Raw genomic sequence first — 15,559 nt, 5'->3', positions numbered from 1 at the left:
AGCCACCCCAGCCAATCAAGGGGTTGGGGGGTGGCCTTGATATGCCCATAAAATTGGAGCCCGGGGCTGCAGCAAGCCCATGAAATTTGGCCCTAGGCTCCATGATTTGAGTACATCCCTACTCATGATTAAAACTATGTGGAAAAGAAGGTCCAAAGCCATGGTAATAAATTAAAGCATGTGTGCAAATATTTGCAGAATTCAAGGTAGGTTGTGCCAATCAGCTATCCTCTTGTAGCTATCCATTTTCTGTTCATAATTTCCAGTAAAATATAGCACAAATATTGTTCAATACGTAAGGTGCTTAACACCCTACTTTATGAGCCAAACCACGTATTCACATCAATAGATGTGAAAAATAACTTTGCCTGTGAAAATCATATCTTCCATGATATAAAAATGACATTTTTTTTGCATTAGTAAGAGTACCTTTTCAATCATAATTTGAGAAAAATTCCATCATTAAGTCCTCTCAATTCTGTTTATATAAAAATACAAAATCTTTATTTATGTTGGTAAATCATATACATAGAATTCACTAATTGAAATACCAGTTCAAAATGGGTTCAGACAACTTTTAAATAAAACTATTAATCAGTAATAATAGCAAGATCAGGGCCCAGTTCTCAGTGCTGAGTAAACAGGTAGCAACCACACTTCCTGCCTTAAAAAGCTTACAATCTGACATCTTTTGAAAATAAATGGTACCCTGAAGTTTTCTTCAATTAGGTGCATTCTGCTTCCATAATAAATATATTGACATAATTTGTAGTATTTATCATATACACATACTGATCCATACAGTATGTTATAGAAATGAATGTGGAATTCAGGTCAGGAAAGCTCATTCATTTCAGTAGGACTTAAACACATACTTAAAAATAAAGACTCCATATAAATATAAAGGCATTCTATAAAATAAAACATAAATGCATAAATAAATAAATGAATATATAAATAAATGAATACACTATAAATTTCAGATAAAAACACTGAATAACATGTTTTGCCTTTTCATGGTAATATTGTGAATATCTTCTTGAAATTCCATGGTAATTTTTCCCTATTTTGATCATGTTCCATATAGTGTTATCAGAAACATCCAGCTAGCTTATGTTGCTGGTATCAGTTATATTCATGCAGCTTTTGAAAGAATTGTGCATAAAATCTTTCTGCTGTCTGCAGTCCAACTTCCTTTATCAGGCAGGGCTTTTGTGTAGTTTTCTTTAAAAAAAAAAAAAAGTTAATATTTATGCAACATTTTTAAAAAGAAAACATTGTTTGAAACACGGAAACAGCATAAATTAAGAGTGATTATTTTATTCAATGCAAATTTTTTTCAATAAGAGGGAAAAAAATACTTAAGTTAATTAAAAAAATAAAAAATTGGAAAAATAGCAGTGCTTCTCCCTGGGTTATTTTAAGTCTTGGAGTAATGGGTTGTGGTTGACATATTTTGTATCTTTTGGCTAATCTCATCTGCCCTTTCAGTTTAAACTTTGATATATCTATTAAAAGGCCATGAACTTTATCCAAATTCCATTAACTTCAATACGATTATTGATACATCTAAATTTAAGTACTGTATATTCAAATAAAAAATGCTTTGCTGGATGAGAATCTAAATCTAAAGTCCCTAAAACGTTTACAAAGGTTGTTTAAGAGAAAAATAGAACATGTAGGTAAACAAACGTAGGAGATAAAAGGGCATGTAAATGTAATTTTGTATAGAGTAGATGTCTTCACAGTTAAAGGCACCGATGCTGTTATATGATGTTGTTATAGTAAATAAGTTTGCCGTTTACATCAATGGAGCGAGGATTTTGACCAGAATTATGTCATTTTGTTTTTGTTAATGCAGATAAATAAGTAAATAAGTAGTAGTAGTAAATTTAAATTACTTTGCAGATGCCTAACTATCAGTGGTAACATGTGAAGAAACTTACTGTATTTGGTTTTGCTACATTCGTTTTCAGGTGCTTGATATTTTGGTACATTTTAATAAGGCAGTCCTTCACCTCTGTGTTTTCCTTAAAGTTTTCTTTTAAAATTTCCAGTTGCTGCATGGTAATAGTCAGGCAATCATGAACATTGGTGCGCTGAAAAAAAATCAAGCAATACCAAAATGATATCCTATGTCAAAACATTTAATATTAGTGACTCACACATAACAATTAACCATCTATACGTGGTGCAGGTCACATGTAAACAGGTATTGTATTCAGTAGAGTAACTAGGGGTGGCAAGACAGGCATTTGCCCCAGGTGCCAAGTTAGGAGGGGCACCAGAATCACCTACGACCCACACAGAGTCTGCACCGCCCCTACCCAGTAGAGCTGCCATGCCAGGAACTCTTGAAACAGTTCCTGGCTGCTGCTGATTTAAGAACGACAGAGCCAGGTTGGGCAGACACCACCTCAGCCAAAACTGTTTAGAAGTCTGCAGTGTGGGCAAGGCTGCCACCTACCTCCCTTCTCCCCACTCCCCCACAGCCCCTGGGCTCTTGAAACCTGCATCCCCTGCTCTCCTGCAAGATTTGCCCTGGTATTACACCACCGGTATTATATTTTGTATAGATATTTTGCTCTCTTTTATTTAGTATTTTATATTTTTTGTAATGACTGGAATTCGTAAATGAAAAGCTAGCACATCAAATAAGGTAGAACAAATAAAAAATGAGAGGATTCAGACTGTAGAAAGATGCAGAATCCATTGGTACTAGTTTGGCTGGATAACAATTAAGTATTCATTCTAATGTTGGCTACCTTTGATAATGTTGAGCCCCTAATTTTGTTAACTTGGCTTGAGACCCCCATAATGAAGATGAACTCTAAGTCCCCAATGATTCCATTCTGTCCTGTCTAAAGGTCAGTGTGAGGTGACATTTCATCTACTCTGGCCTTTTCAGCGGAGTGGCAATATTAAAAATACATAATAGACTTTAACAAAAGGCTCATTTAACATATGCGGCTGTAGATTAAATTTCATTCATTTTTTTAAAGTTTCAATCTTTTGGCAAAGAAACAGATGTTAAATTGTAAATGAATATTTAAGTTTCCCAAATCATATTTACTTGATAATTAGTAATTGTTATCACTACTAAAAACCCCTCATCTTTCTCCCATTAGGGTTTTGCTACTGGCTTTAGTACATGTAAGATTGTGTCTCAGTTGTCCTAATCCTGCAGACACTTGCATATTTGCTTAACTTGGTGTATGTGAGTTTTCCTGAACTTAAATCAACTACTACAAACTGCATACAATTAAACAGATGTGGTAAATCTTGGCAGAATGGAGCCATGTCTAATATTTTAATGCTTCTATTTCACTCTTTCATTCTCCCACAATCTCACACTGTCTCTTACTAAGCATTGCAGATAAGCATCAATCATTTGCATTTATGTGGACTTCCAGAATATGAAATGATTATAATAAAAAAAGAAACCTTAAAAGTCTTACCTTTATTTTGTATGGTACTGGAAGAAAGATCTAAAATATAAATGAAAACAAAAAACACAATAGTGAAAGATAGCTGTAAATAATATTGTCATATTGTGCATCATCTCAAGCTACATATCTTTTGTTATCTACATTTCTATTTCTGAACTTCCTTTGGGGAAACAAATACTAAACTGACTACAGCGGAAGGCTCAGTACACAGTACTGTGTGATCATTTGAGTTTTACAAAAAAGAAACTATGGCCATCGACCAGCATTGAAAACAGCCAACACCAAGATTTATGCTATAGTGCAAAACATGAACGAAAACAAAGGAAAAGAGTTAATAACTCACCTCGCTTGCCTTTTCTTTCGTCATTAAATTTTTCAAGTTAAGCTGAAATTCTTGTGTCACACTCTCTGTAGAGAGGGATAAGCTGCAACTCAAGAGGAACAAATAGAGAAACAGCATTTTCATGTTCAGGAAAGCCTACACTTGATTTATATTTTTTGACACTGGAACCTGTTTATATACACACACCTTGACTATTAATACCAAGATGGGAAAATTTTCTTGCATGGCAAGAGGTACAAGGTACTAATTATTTTACATATTGTGGGTAGCTTCAGTGGGGGAAAGTTGGTGGTTTCCTTCCCTCTGACATCAAATAAGGGAAAAATACCTTTACAGATAAGATTTGTCATTTTGCCGCACGATACTAAAAAGCCTCTTCACAGAAAATAAGAGTATTCCTTGTATGGTTAAATATAGGTATATGACTGTGCTCTTACTTTCGTATTTTGGATATTAGATCAATGGAAAACTGAGTGGATCTTGCATTTGGTTTATTCCAGATGAAATCCTCCATTCAGTGGTATCTATGAATAAAATTTGATTACTGGATCAGTTATAAAGCAGGTATTCTCCCTTATAAAGATTAATAGTTTGATTTTAAACACCCAAAGAATTTCAAGGGACTTAACAAACATTCTAATATAATAAAGGGCTTAGTCTGTCTGTCTGCAAAACCATGATTTACACAAGGAACTAGCAGCTTTGGCACACATCCTCTACTCTCTCTAAAATTCACTGTGCATCTAGAGAAGTGTTTCCACTTTTCAAAGGAAGGGTGCATGTGCTGAGAGGTCAGCATAGACTATAGAGGGATGAATGTGGCCTTGAGCTTCTTTGTAAGTGTTCATTAGAAGACAGAACTTGCTCACAAAAAACGTGTAACTTGCTAGTAAAAGAAAACAAAACCCCAGGTTAGACACTTCTCTAAACAACAGGAGGGAAGAATCATCCAGTTTCTGTACTATGGAAAGTATCTGCTAAGTAATAAGAGATGTCACATAGACAAGTCAGCCCTTCCCGGTTCAAGTAGAGCTCATTTCTTGATACGATACTGATTTTAAGAACAGACATGTTTTAAATTTAACAGGCTAAAAATATTTAAATTCAGAACTGTTTTTGACACACTCCTCTCACTGTTGATCCTTTGATGAAATGTACACTGAAACTCAGAAATTCATTCATTGATTGCAAGGGCCATTTGGAACTGACACCAGGTCCCCTAAACAGCATATCCTAAAAGAATATCACGAACTTGCAGTAGAGGTACAAGCAGAAGCAGCTTTAATCACCTGCAGAAAAGACCAGATTTTCAGGAAAAGTTTTCCCATAGTGCACATACAAATTAGGTTTGTTTATGATATTTGTAAAGTTTAATTTTAAAAAAAGTTTAAAAATATATAGTTTTTTTCCAGCTACATAGGAAGCTAATTTTACATTCCACATTGTTATTATTTATCACCCTTTTATTCTGGATTGTAGTAGCACTTCAAAACATGCTAGGTGTTGAAAATTAAGCTGTTTCCCCCAAATGATTCACAATCTCACATTACAATAGCTATCTGCAGGATGTGGAAGGGGTTAAAACATGGAAATTTTTTATTAGGTATAATCTAGCTTTCAAACTACTCAACATCAGTTGACAATTTCCTTTAGGCCACATGGTAGCAATGGCTAGGATATTTGCCATTTGTTAAGACATTACAGATAGAAACAGAAGTTACACATAAACTGGTTTAAGTGTTCAGGTACTAATTTAAAACTGGAACAGAACAGGAGGTCAGTGCACTTAAACCATTTTCAAAATGGCTGAAACTGGTTTAAGATAAATCTGGTTGAATGTAGTATCAGACTTAACTCATTTAGGTCAAACCAGTTTATGGAACTTCTGTCCGAGATCCCTCTCAATTCAAGTTAACTCACAGTCCTCCAGCATGCCAGGATGCTTTGCAGCCCTGGGCTGTGCTCTCTGCTCCAGCAGAGCAGGGCTGGCCCTGCCTCCAGCTGTCAGTAGGGATTTTTCCATCCCCCTGCAGATGGGAGCCAGGCCAATTCCCTCGACCCTACCCCCTCTTTGGCTGGGACAATTGGGAGAAGGGGGGAGGCCTGCAGTGGAGGTTTTACTCCCCCTGAACACTTACAAAGAAGCTCAAGGCCCATGCTGGGCACAGCCTGGTTGGGGGGGTCCAGAGCCAAGCAGGGGGAGGAGCTGTTTTTCCCTGCTACCCACTCCTTCCTTAGCCAGCCCACTGGCTGAAAAGGGAGCAACTGAACTCCTCCAGTTCAGGCGGGAGGACTAAGGCCCCCACTGCAGGCTTCCCCTCCAGCCAGGGGTCTGGAGCCAGCAATTCCCCCCCACACACACATTCCCTCCTCAGCTGGCTCGCTGGCCAAGGACGGGGCATGGCTAGGAGACTTGCCCAGCTCCCAGCTCCTGGTGAGTAGGGGAGGGTGGGAAGGGAGGGAGAAATGCCCCACTGGGGGCTTCCCCCTTCCCTCCATGATAGGGAGACCCTGGCTGGTGGTCTGGTGCAGGAAAGGATTCTTCTGTGCCCAGAGCTGAGTAGGGGGTGTGGCTAGCGGACTTATTCATAGATTCATAGATGTTAGATGTTTGGGTCGGAAGGGACCTTAATAGATCATCGAGTCCGACCCCCTGCATAGGCAGGAAAGAGTGCTGGGTCTAAATGACCCCAGCTAGATGGTTATCTAACCTCCTCTTGAAGACCCCCAGGGTAGGGGAGAGCACCACCTCCCTTAGGAGCCTGTTCCAGACCTTGGCCACTCGAAAAGTTCTTCCTAATGTCCAATCTAAATCTGCTCTCTGCTAGCTTGTGGCCATTATTTCTTGTAACCTCTGGGGGCGCCTTGGTGAATAAATACTCACCAATTCCCTTCTGTGCCCCTGTGATGAACTTATAGGAAGCCACAAGGTCGCCTCTCAACCTTCTCTTGCGGAGGCTGAAAAGGTCCAGTTTCTCTAGTCTCTCCTCATAGGGCTTGGTCTGCAGGCCCTTAACCATACGAGTGGCCCTTCTCTGGACCCTCTCCAGGTTATCCGCATCCCTCTTGAATTGCGGCGCCCAGAATTGCACGCAGTACTCCAACTGCGGTTTGACCAGCGCCCGATAGAGGGGAAGTATCACCTCCTTGGACCTATTCGTCATGCATCTGCTGATGCATGATAAAGTGCCATTGGCTTTTCTGATGGCTTCGTCACACTGCCGACTCATGTTCATCTTGGAGTCCACTAGGACTCCAAGGTCCCTTTCCACCTCTGTGCCACCCAGCAGGTCATTCCCTAGGCTGTAGGTGTGCTGGACATTTTTCCTCCCTAGGTGCAGCACTTTGCATTTCTCCTTGTTGAATTGCATCCTGTTGTTTTCTGCCCATTTGTCCAACCTGTCCAGGTCTGCTTGCAGCTGTTCCCTGCCCTCCGGCGTGTCCACTTCTCCCCATAGCTTTGTGTCATCTGCAAACTTGGACAGAGTACATTTCACTCCCTCGTCCAAGTCGCTGATGAAGACATTAAAGAGTATCGGTCCAAGGACCGAGCCCTGCGGGACCCCACTGCCCACACCCTTCCAGGTCGAAGCTGACACATCCACCACGACTCTCTGGGTGCGATCCTCTAGCCAATTCGCCACCCACCGGACTGTGTAGTCATCCAAGTCACAGCCTCTTAACTTGTTCACCAGTATGGGGTGGGATACCGTATCGAAGGCCTTCCTGAAGTCTAAGTATACGACATCCACCCCTCCTCCTGTGTCCAGGCATTTCGTAACCTGGTTATAAAAAGAGACTAGATTGGTCAGGCACGATCTGCCTGCCGTGAACCTGTGCTGGTTTCCCCTCAGCATAATTTGTCCTGCCGGGCTCTCGCAAATGTGAGCCTTGATAATTTTTTCAAAGACTTTGCCAAGGATGGAGGTGAGACTGACTGGCCTATAGTTGCCCAGGTCCTCCTTCCTCCCCTTCTTGAAAATGGGGACCACATTGGCCCTTTTCCAGTCCTCTGGGACTTGGCCCATGTGCCACGAGTGTTCAAATATTCCTGCCAGTGGCTCTGCAATGATGTCGGCCAGTGCCTTCAGCACCCTCGGATGGAGCTCATCTGGGCCTGCCGACTTAAAGGCATCCAGTTCTTCCAAGTGACTCTGCACCATCTCAGGGTCTACTCATGGAAGTCTGGTGCCTTGCTGCTCCCTCTGTACAACCCCAGTGAGAGACTTGTCGTGCCCCTCGCTTAGGAACACTGAGGCAAAGAACTCATTGAAGAGTTCAGCCTTGTCCCCCCTGTCCATCACTTGCCCAGCTCCTGGTTCTGGGCATGGAGGATAGAGGGAGAAATGCCTCATTGGGGTCTTCCCCCTTCCCTTCCTTACCCCATGCTGGGAAGACCCCAGCTGACGGTGTGGTGCAGGAGTGGGGGGAGGGGGGATGAGAAGGATTCTCCTTCCACTCCCCCTCACCCCCAGCACTCCCGACTGCTTCTCAGCTGGCTGGAGGCTGAGAAGAGGGCATGGCTGGGGGAATTGCCAGGCTCCTGGCTCTCTGCAGTAGCCAGCAGGCTAGGAGGCCTGTTCTAGTGCCCCACAGCTACTGGTATGGGCCACTGCAAGGATCTGGCTGCCTTTCTGGTTTGAAAAATGAATGTCAGATCACTTTTTTGCTTATCAGTTCAATATAGGCAGTTTGAGACACCTGCAAAGATTGAATTGATTCAGCCTTGAGTTTTCTGACTGTCTGTACTTAATATATGGTGTACAAAATGGGTTGGTGTGGAGAAAATGTGTGAAGGCAGCTATGGAATGAGACTCTGTGTGGGTCTCTTCTTCCAGTAAAATGTCACTAATCTTATTTAAGGGCAAAAAAAATGTTTATCTAAGTCTTTTATGTCCAGATTTGTGATCTGTCAGGTTGTTATGTCTTGTCTATTGTTTGAAATTCATGCTCACAGTTGAATGTATAGGAAGATGAAAATCAGGTAAATAAGGAAACAGCAATGGATACAGGAATATCAGTGACAAGAAAATAGTCAGCAGGGAGAAGAAAAGTACTAATATTAATTAGAACAGTAGTCATATAAATGGTAGAGATGGTGAAAAGCTAAGAAGCTGTATGTTAGTAAAAAAATACACAAATAATTTTATGATATGATTGCAGTGTAGGCAACAACATGGAAGACCCTACTAGTGCAGACTGTGAAACCTGTTACAGGGGTAACAGAAACAGTCCTATGAAATAACAATCCTAACTAGAAAGCAAGTTAGGACGCACACCTTCCTAGCATTATATATTAATAATAGGCTAGACTGCAAAGAAATAAGACTAAGATAAAATACACAAATTCTATTTAATCCAAGTCTATGTCAAAATCAGTTTGGGGAAACATGATAAGATAAATTATCAAAGTAATGCTAGGTGTCTGATGTAGATCACAGTAACAGGGAACCCTAGCCCTGTTACCGGAAAGCAGGCCGGTCCCTTTAAGATCAGAACTTTCTGGGCACAGCCTGCTGGCAGGGTAGGGGTTCAAAGCTGAGCATGCCCAGCTAATTAGGTGACCGGAAGGGGGCAGGCCAGAACTATAAAAACCCGGGGCTTGGCAGCAGTTGCGGGTGGCAGCCAAAGGGGAAGGAGGTTGTGTATAAGAGCTCCACAGAGAGGCTTGCCTGTCTGTCTGTCTACTGTGAGAGGAGAACTCCTGATGACTCTTGGAGAAGCGGCAGCAGCCCCACAAGGAGGAGCGTCACAGATGGTGGGAAGCAGAAGCACAGAGCCGTGGAAAAAATGTAAACTGGCATGCTGACTTCTTTAATTTCTTTTTTTTTTTTTTGTGGTTATAGCCCATGGAATTACTATTTATATATATTTTTTTTTCATTGATAAACTGGTGGTTTGTGGTTGAGGCTGTAGGGGAGGAGGAGACCTCATTAGTGCCTTGGGGTGTAGTCATAAAGGGCCGAAGGGCCAAGTTCACTAGTGGGTGCAGCTGTATAGGGCCAGTAGACCAGAGCTGGCTGTAGGACTTTGAAGCCGGGTCCCAGTGCAGGGATCTTGGCTAGTATAAGAAAGGGCCAAGCCTGAGAAGGCAGAAGACCCAGCAGCTTGGAGTCCATGGGGCACAGGGTGAAAAGGGGCTAGAAGGCCTGGCTCAATAGTAAAAAAAAAAAAAAGAAAAAAAAGAGGGCAACGGGCTAGAAGCTAGAGCCTCAGAGTCAAACCCTATCTGGTGGGTTTAGACTGGTAGGACTAGCTAGAGAATGACGGGGTAAGGGAGGAGTAAGGCCCGTGGTGGCTGAGAACCCCAACGTAGAAGTACAATAGGCAGTCTCCTGCTTGTAATAACATCAAAACAATATTTACATCAAGACGTGGCAGGAAAGTAAAGGCAGGATAAGATAGAATTGAAACATTAAGGGACTTCCAGGGTGCCCCTCATAGGCTGTAAAACATGCCACTGGGGAGGGCAACCTGTTACAATCCCCCATGGTTGGATTTGGGTATGGATTATTAATGGTTATTAGAGAGAGAAGTACTTCCAGGAATTGTATCCTTTCATTATAAAAGATTTTACCTTGGAGAGCAAATGCTGATAGTATAGGTAGGCTTCAGATATTCATGAGTGTGATGGCCAATAGATTTTTTTGTCATAAAATATTAAATAATGCTCAACAGAAAATGATGCCATTTTAGAAATAGTTTAGGTAGATAATAAGGACATTACAGAAAAGTTGTCATAGCTAATAAACTTATGTACTCACATTGTGGAGAGAAAGTAAGGAACTGTATAATTTCCACCCTCAAATTCTGGAAGAACTGACATATAAAAGTACAGGTCCAGAAGTATTTTTACTAAGCTGAGGTTAGAAAATGTGACTGAAGAACAGCAAAATGTAATATCTGTCACAACCAAATTAATCAGTGCCCGTGTCACTAGCAAGAGATGCACACAGCAGTCAATTAAGGGTTAAAGAAATCTCTGTCCAGAAGTTCCTGAGAAAAAAAAATCCAAGCAAGAGACTTAAATTTATGCCCACATCACAAACGAGAAACGAAACTTAAGACTGGTCAGGGTGAAAGGGGATAGCCCTGCCATAAATCCCTGAAATAAAATGCTAGGGGAAACTATATATAATTGGTCAAAAATAAGCGTAAGCTCCTCACACGTAGCACACACGTAACAGGTAGAGAAACCTAACCCACTACCTTGTAACTTGAGGAGACAAAGAGCTGCTACCTGCCAAAAAATTAAAGATTCCACGTAACGGTTCACGATTGGGTATCTCTGTCAAACACCTCTGCCTATAAATAGTTTAACGGTTTCCGCCCAAGGCGGAGAACTCTGGGGATTTCAGAGGAGAGATACCTGTGTTCGTCACCAGAGAGATTTGGGAACTTGATCAATTCCCAATAAACTTCCCGTCATTGGAAAATATTGACGTAAAAAGTCTTGCTAGCCCGAGCGTTCTGGCGCCACGTCCGTCATTACTTTGCTGTAACCTGAATGCGTGTACTCAACTCTGTAACCGAAGCTATAATGGAACAAAGGCTCGCCTGCGTCGTCATCACTATCTAGGCGACGTAAGTAAACAAACTCCTGTAACCTACACGTGTCTGTGCCTGGTTAATTCCACTCCATCCATCAATTACCTGCCTGCCGAGTTCAAAATCTAAACACTCCTGTGTGAGTCAGACAGCTGCCGGAGGCTGCTCTGATTCACGACAATATCCATATTTAAGGAAGGTGGAAATGATCTGGGCAAATGTAAGCTATTAGACTTTAGAATGAATTCTGATGGAAAGGATATTAAAGAAACGGAGACATAAGAAAAATGCAATATGGGTTTACCAGCAGTGGTTCATATCCAACTAACCTGGTATTTTTCTTTGATAAAAGAACTTATCTAGAAAACAAGTACAGAACCTGTCTCCTATTTGGGCTCCAGTGAAGTACCTGATATGGGTACAACATGGGAAAGTATTACTTAAATTGGAAAAGATAGGGGAGATTAGTACAAGAACCATTAGATATCTATATGAATGACCTTAAGGGGAGATGGTAATGGGTGTTGTGAAAGGGGAAGTATCAGGCTGAATGGAGATTACTAGCAGGGTTTCTCTAGGATCAGTGGAACTGCAGTGGGAGTATGGCAGCCTATGAAGTGAACCTGAGGCATGATTATTGCTGCTTGAAAACTTATTAATTAATGATACTAGCAAAAGAAAGTGGGTGCATGCAGATGAAATGTGGTAATGGCACAATTTTTAGAGACATCAACAATACAGAGGAGGGTCCAGATATCACTGTAGGAACTAGACGACTTTGAGGACTGGCATAATAAAAGTGGACTGAAATTTCATAGAACAAATGCAAGGTCATGTACTTGGGAACTAACAACAACATTTTTGCTATGAACCAGAAGCCCATCAGTTGAAAACAACTGAGCAGAAGGACCTAGGTGTACTGGATGATCACAGTGCAATTGCCACCTACCAAAGTGATAGAGTCATGAAAAAGACAAGTGGTATCCTAAGATGTGTCCATCAATGTATTTCTCTGAAGTATTAATGTAACTGTGCATGGCATTTGTGAGAACTTATCTGGAATATTCTGTACAGTTTAACAATCTTGGAACAGATGTAGAGAAGGGCTACTAGGATGATTAAGGAATCTGTATCATGAGAGGAGACTATAAAAGAGTGTATTTATCCCAAAGCCATGGAGACTCAGGAAGTACGTAATTGTTCTCTATAAAAACACCAAGGAATATGCATGAGAGAGGGTAAAGATCTATTTAAAGTAACCAACCATGTTGATATGAATGGGCATAAAGTGGATTGAAAATTAAAAGAAAGCTTGTAACCCTCAGAGCGGCAAGGTTCTGCAAGTATTCCAGAGTAATAGAGCCAAAAACCTAACTGGTTCTTTAATAGAGCTTAATAAATATATAAAAGGGATTACACTACATGGCTGGCAGTGATGGCAGGTGACTGGATCTGGGGACCCTGGAGGACCCTTTCAGTCCTACATTTCCATGATCTTACTCTATTTTTATAACAATGTATTACTATAAATCTATATTCTTTTTTCAACAGAAGATATTTCTGGAAGTCTGGTTGCTTATCTGAATATTGGGTAATTCAAACAGCTCAAAAATAATGCAAAGCACTTTCATCATTACATCCTTCAGTATGATCCTGATTCAGGTTGATACATATAGTGAAATGTATGTAAGGGTAAATTCTTATTTGAAACAACAGGAAATGCTAGAATGGGAGAAGTCTTATAGCAAAGAAAGCTTGGTAGAATTCTTTCTGGTTAGACTAACAAAATTGTTTGAATCTCATAAAAAATGTGGCAAGTGACAAGCTTGGCTTAGACCAGAGCTTAAACACAAAAAGGAAACTTACAAGAAGTGGAAGCTTGGACAAATAACTTGGGAGGAGTATAATAGTGCTCAGGCATTCAGGGATGAAGTCAGGAAGGCCAAAGTGCAACTGGAGTTGCAGCTAACAAGGGAGATGAAGGGTAACAAGAAGGGTTTCTACAAGTATGACAGCAACATTAGGAAGGTCAGGGAAAGTGTGGGTCCCATACTGAATGGGGGAGGCAACCTTGTGACAATGAGGATGAAGTACACAGTGCCTTTTTTTACCCTGGTCTTCACAGGTAAAGTCAGCTCCCAGACTACTGCACCAGGCTGACCATTATCTTTGAAAACTCATGGTAATCAGCAGAGGTCCCAGACGACTGGAAAAGGGTAAACATAGTGCCCAACTTTAAGAAAGGTCAGAAGAAGGATCCAGGGAACTACAGACCAGTCAGCCTCCTCTCAGTCCCTGGTAAAATCATGGAGGAGGTCCTCAAAAAATCCATTTTTAAGTACTTAAAGGAGAAGAAAATGATCAGGAACAGGCAGCATGTATTCACCAAGGGCAAGTCATGCCTGACCAACCTGATTGCCTTCTACAATGAGATGACTGGCTCTGTGGATGTGGAGAAAGCAGTGAATATGATATACCTTGACTTTAGCAAGGCTTTTGGTACCATCTCCCACAGGAGTCTTGCAAGCAAACTGAGGAAGTATGGGCTGACGAATGGACTGTAAGGTAGATAGAAAGCTGGCTGGAGTGTTGGGCTCAATGGGTAGTACTCAATGGCTCAATGTCTAGCTGGCAGCCAGTATCAAGTAGAGTGCCCCAGGGATTGGTCCTGGGGATGGTTTTATTCAATTTCTTCATTAACGATCTGGAAGATGGGATAGATTTCACCCTCAGCAAGTTCGTAGATGATACGAAGCTGGGGGGTGTAATAGTAGGGTAGAGCTAGGATTCAGAGTGACCTAGACAAACTGGAGGATGGGTCCAAAAGAAATCTCATGAGGTTCAACAAGGACAAGTGCAAAATCCTATACTTAGGATGGAAGAATCCCATGCACTGTTACAGCCTGGGGACTGACTGGCTGGACAGCAGCTCTGCAGAAAAGAACCTGGGGGTTACAATGAACAATAAGATGGATATGAGTCAATGGTGTGCCCTTGTTGCCAAGAAGGCTAATGGCATCCTGGGCTGCATTAGTGTTGCCAGCAGTTTGAAGGAAGTAATTATTCCTCTCTATTCTGCACTGGTGAGGGCACATCTGGAGTAGTGTGTTCAGTTTTGGGCTTCCCACTGGAGAAACAATGTGGACAAGCTGGAGCAGTGATCAACAAAAATGGTTTGAGGGCTGGAGCACACGACTTATAATAAGGAGAGGCTGAGGGAACCAGGTTTATTTAGTATGAAGAAAAGAAGACTGAAAGGGGATTTAATAGCAGCCTTCAACTACCTGAAGGGGAGGTTCCAAAGAAGATGGAGCTGGACTGTTCTTAGTGGTGGCAGATGACAGAACACAGAGCAAGGGTCTCAAGTAGCAGTAAGGGAGGCTTAAGCTGGATATTAGGAAAAACTTTCTCACTAGGAGGGTGGTGAAGCACTGGAACGTGTTACCTAGAGAGGTCGTGGAATCTCCATCTTTGAAGGTTGTTAAGGCCTGGCTTGACAAAACCTTGTCTGTGATGATCTAGATGGGGATGGTTCTGCTTTGAGCAGGGGGTTGGACTAGATGACCTCCTGAGGTTCCTTCCAATCCTAATTTTCTGTGATTCTATGAAAAAGCAATAAGAAAAATGTATGACTAGGAGAGAACAAACATCATTGATGGCATACTAGGTAACAGCCATCATAGATGAACTATAATGACAAACAAACCCAAGGACTCAGAATGCATAAACATAATGCATAAACATTTCTGTAGCTTGTACCTAACCCTGATAGTCTGATTTTTGCTGATGCTTTAGCAATATCTATATAGCATTTTGTGCCAAAAAAAGTATTATTGAATTGCACTGACACCACAAAGTAATTCCTTTGTATGTGGAACACGTTCATATCAGTGCATGAGGCTCTGCAACTGCTCTAGTTTATACTCCAGGAACTCTTGAATTCTCTGAACTACCAGTTGCAGTGATTTTTTTTTCCCACTAGACAAGGCTTATCACTAGTCATGGTTCATAATCATTACATGTACTCTTAGTCAAAGAACCACCCATTGAGTCAAAATTCATGAGGAAGCATAGGCAGAGGGAGAAAAAAATATTTTGGGGGTGCTGAGTGCATGCATGCCTGCACACAGCCCCAGCAGGTAAGTCTGTGGGAGAAGGGGTGGGGGAGGGGGAACGGCTGGGGCAGGCTCTTCACAGCCAGGTGTGCGGGCCGGGTCGG

The 15,559-nt window shown here is 41.6% G+C and overlaps 1 protein-coding gene across 1 annotated transcript in view; it reads left to right on the top strand.

Annotated features, from left to right (window-relative positions):
* Positions 1-11,130: 11,130 nt before the first annotated feature.
* RAD50 (RAD50 double strand break repair protein) overlaps positions 11,131-15,559 on the top strand; it is a 53,246-nt gene continuing 48,817 nt past the window's right edge. The window contains exon 1 of the mRNA XM_019478508.2: positions 11,131-11,376. The gene's annotated coding sequence lies outside the window, so the exon portion shown is untranslated. The remainder of the gene's footprint in view (positions 11,377-15,559) is intronic.

This window comes from Alligator mississippiensis, chromosome 9, assembly GCF_030867095.1.
Source record: "Alligator mississippiensis isolate rAllMis1 chromosome 9, rAllMis1, whole genome shotgun sequence".
NCBI classification, from domain to species: Eukaryota; Metazoa; Chordata; order Crocodylia; family Alligatoridae; genus Alligator; species Alligator mississippiensis.
The sequence above is the reverse complement of the archived record's forward strand: the minus strand, read 5'-3'. Positions and strand labels throughout refer to the sequence as shown.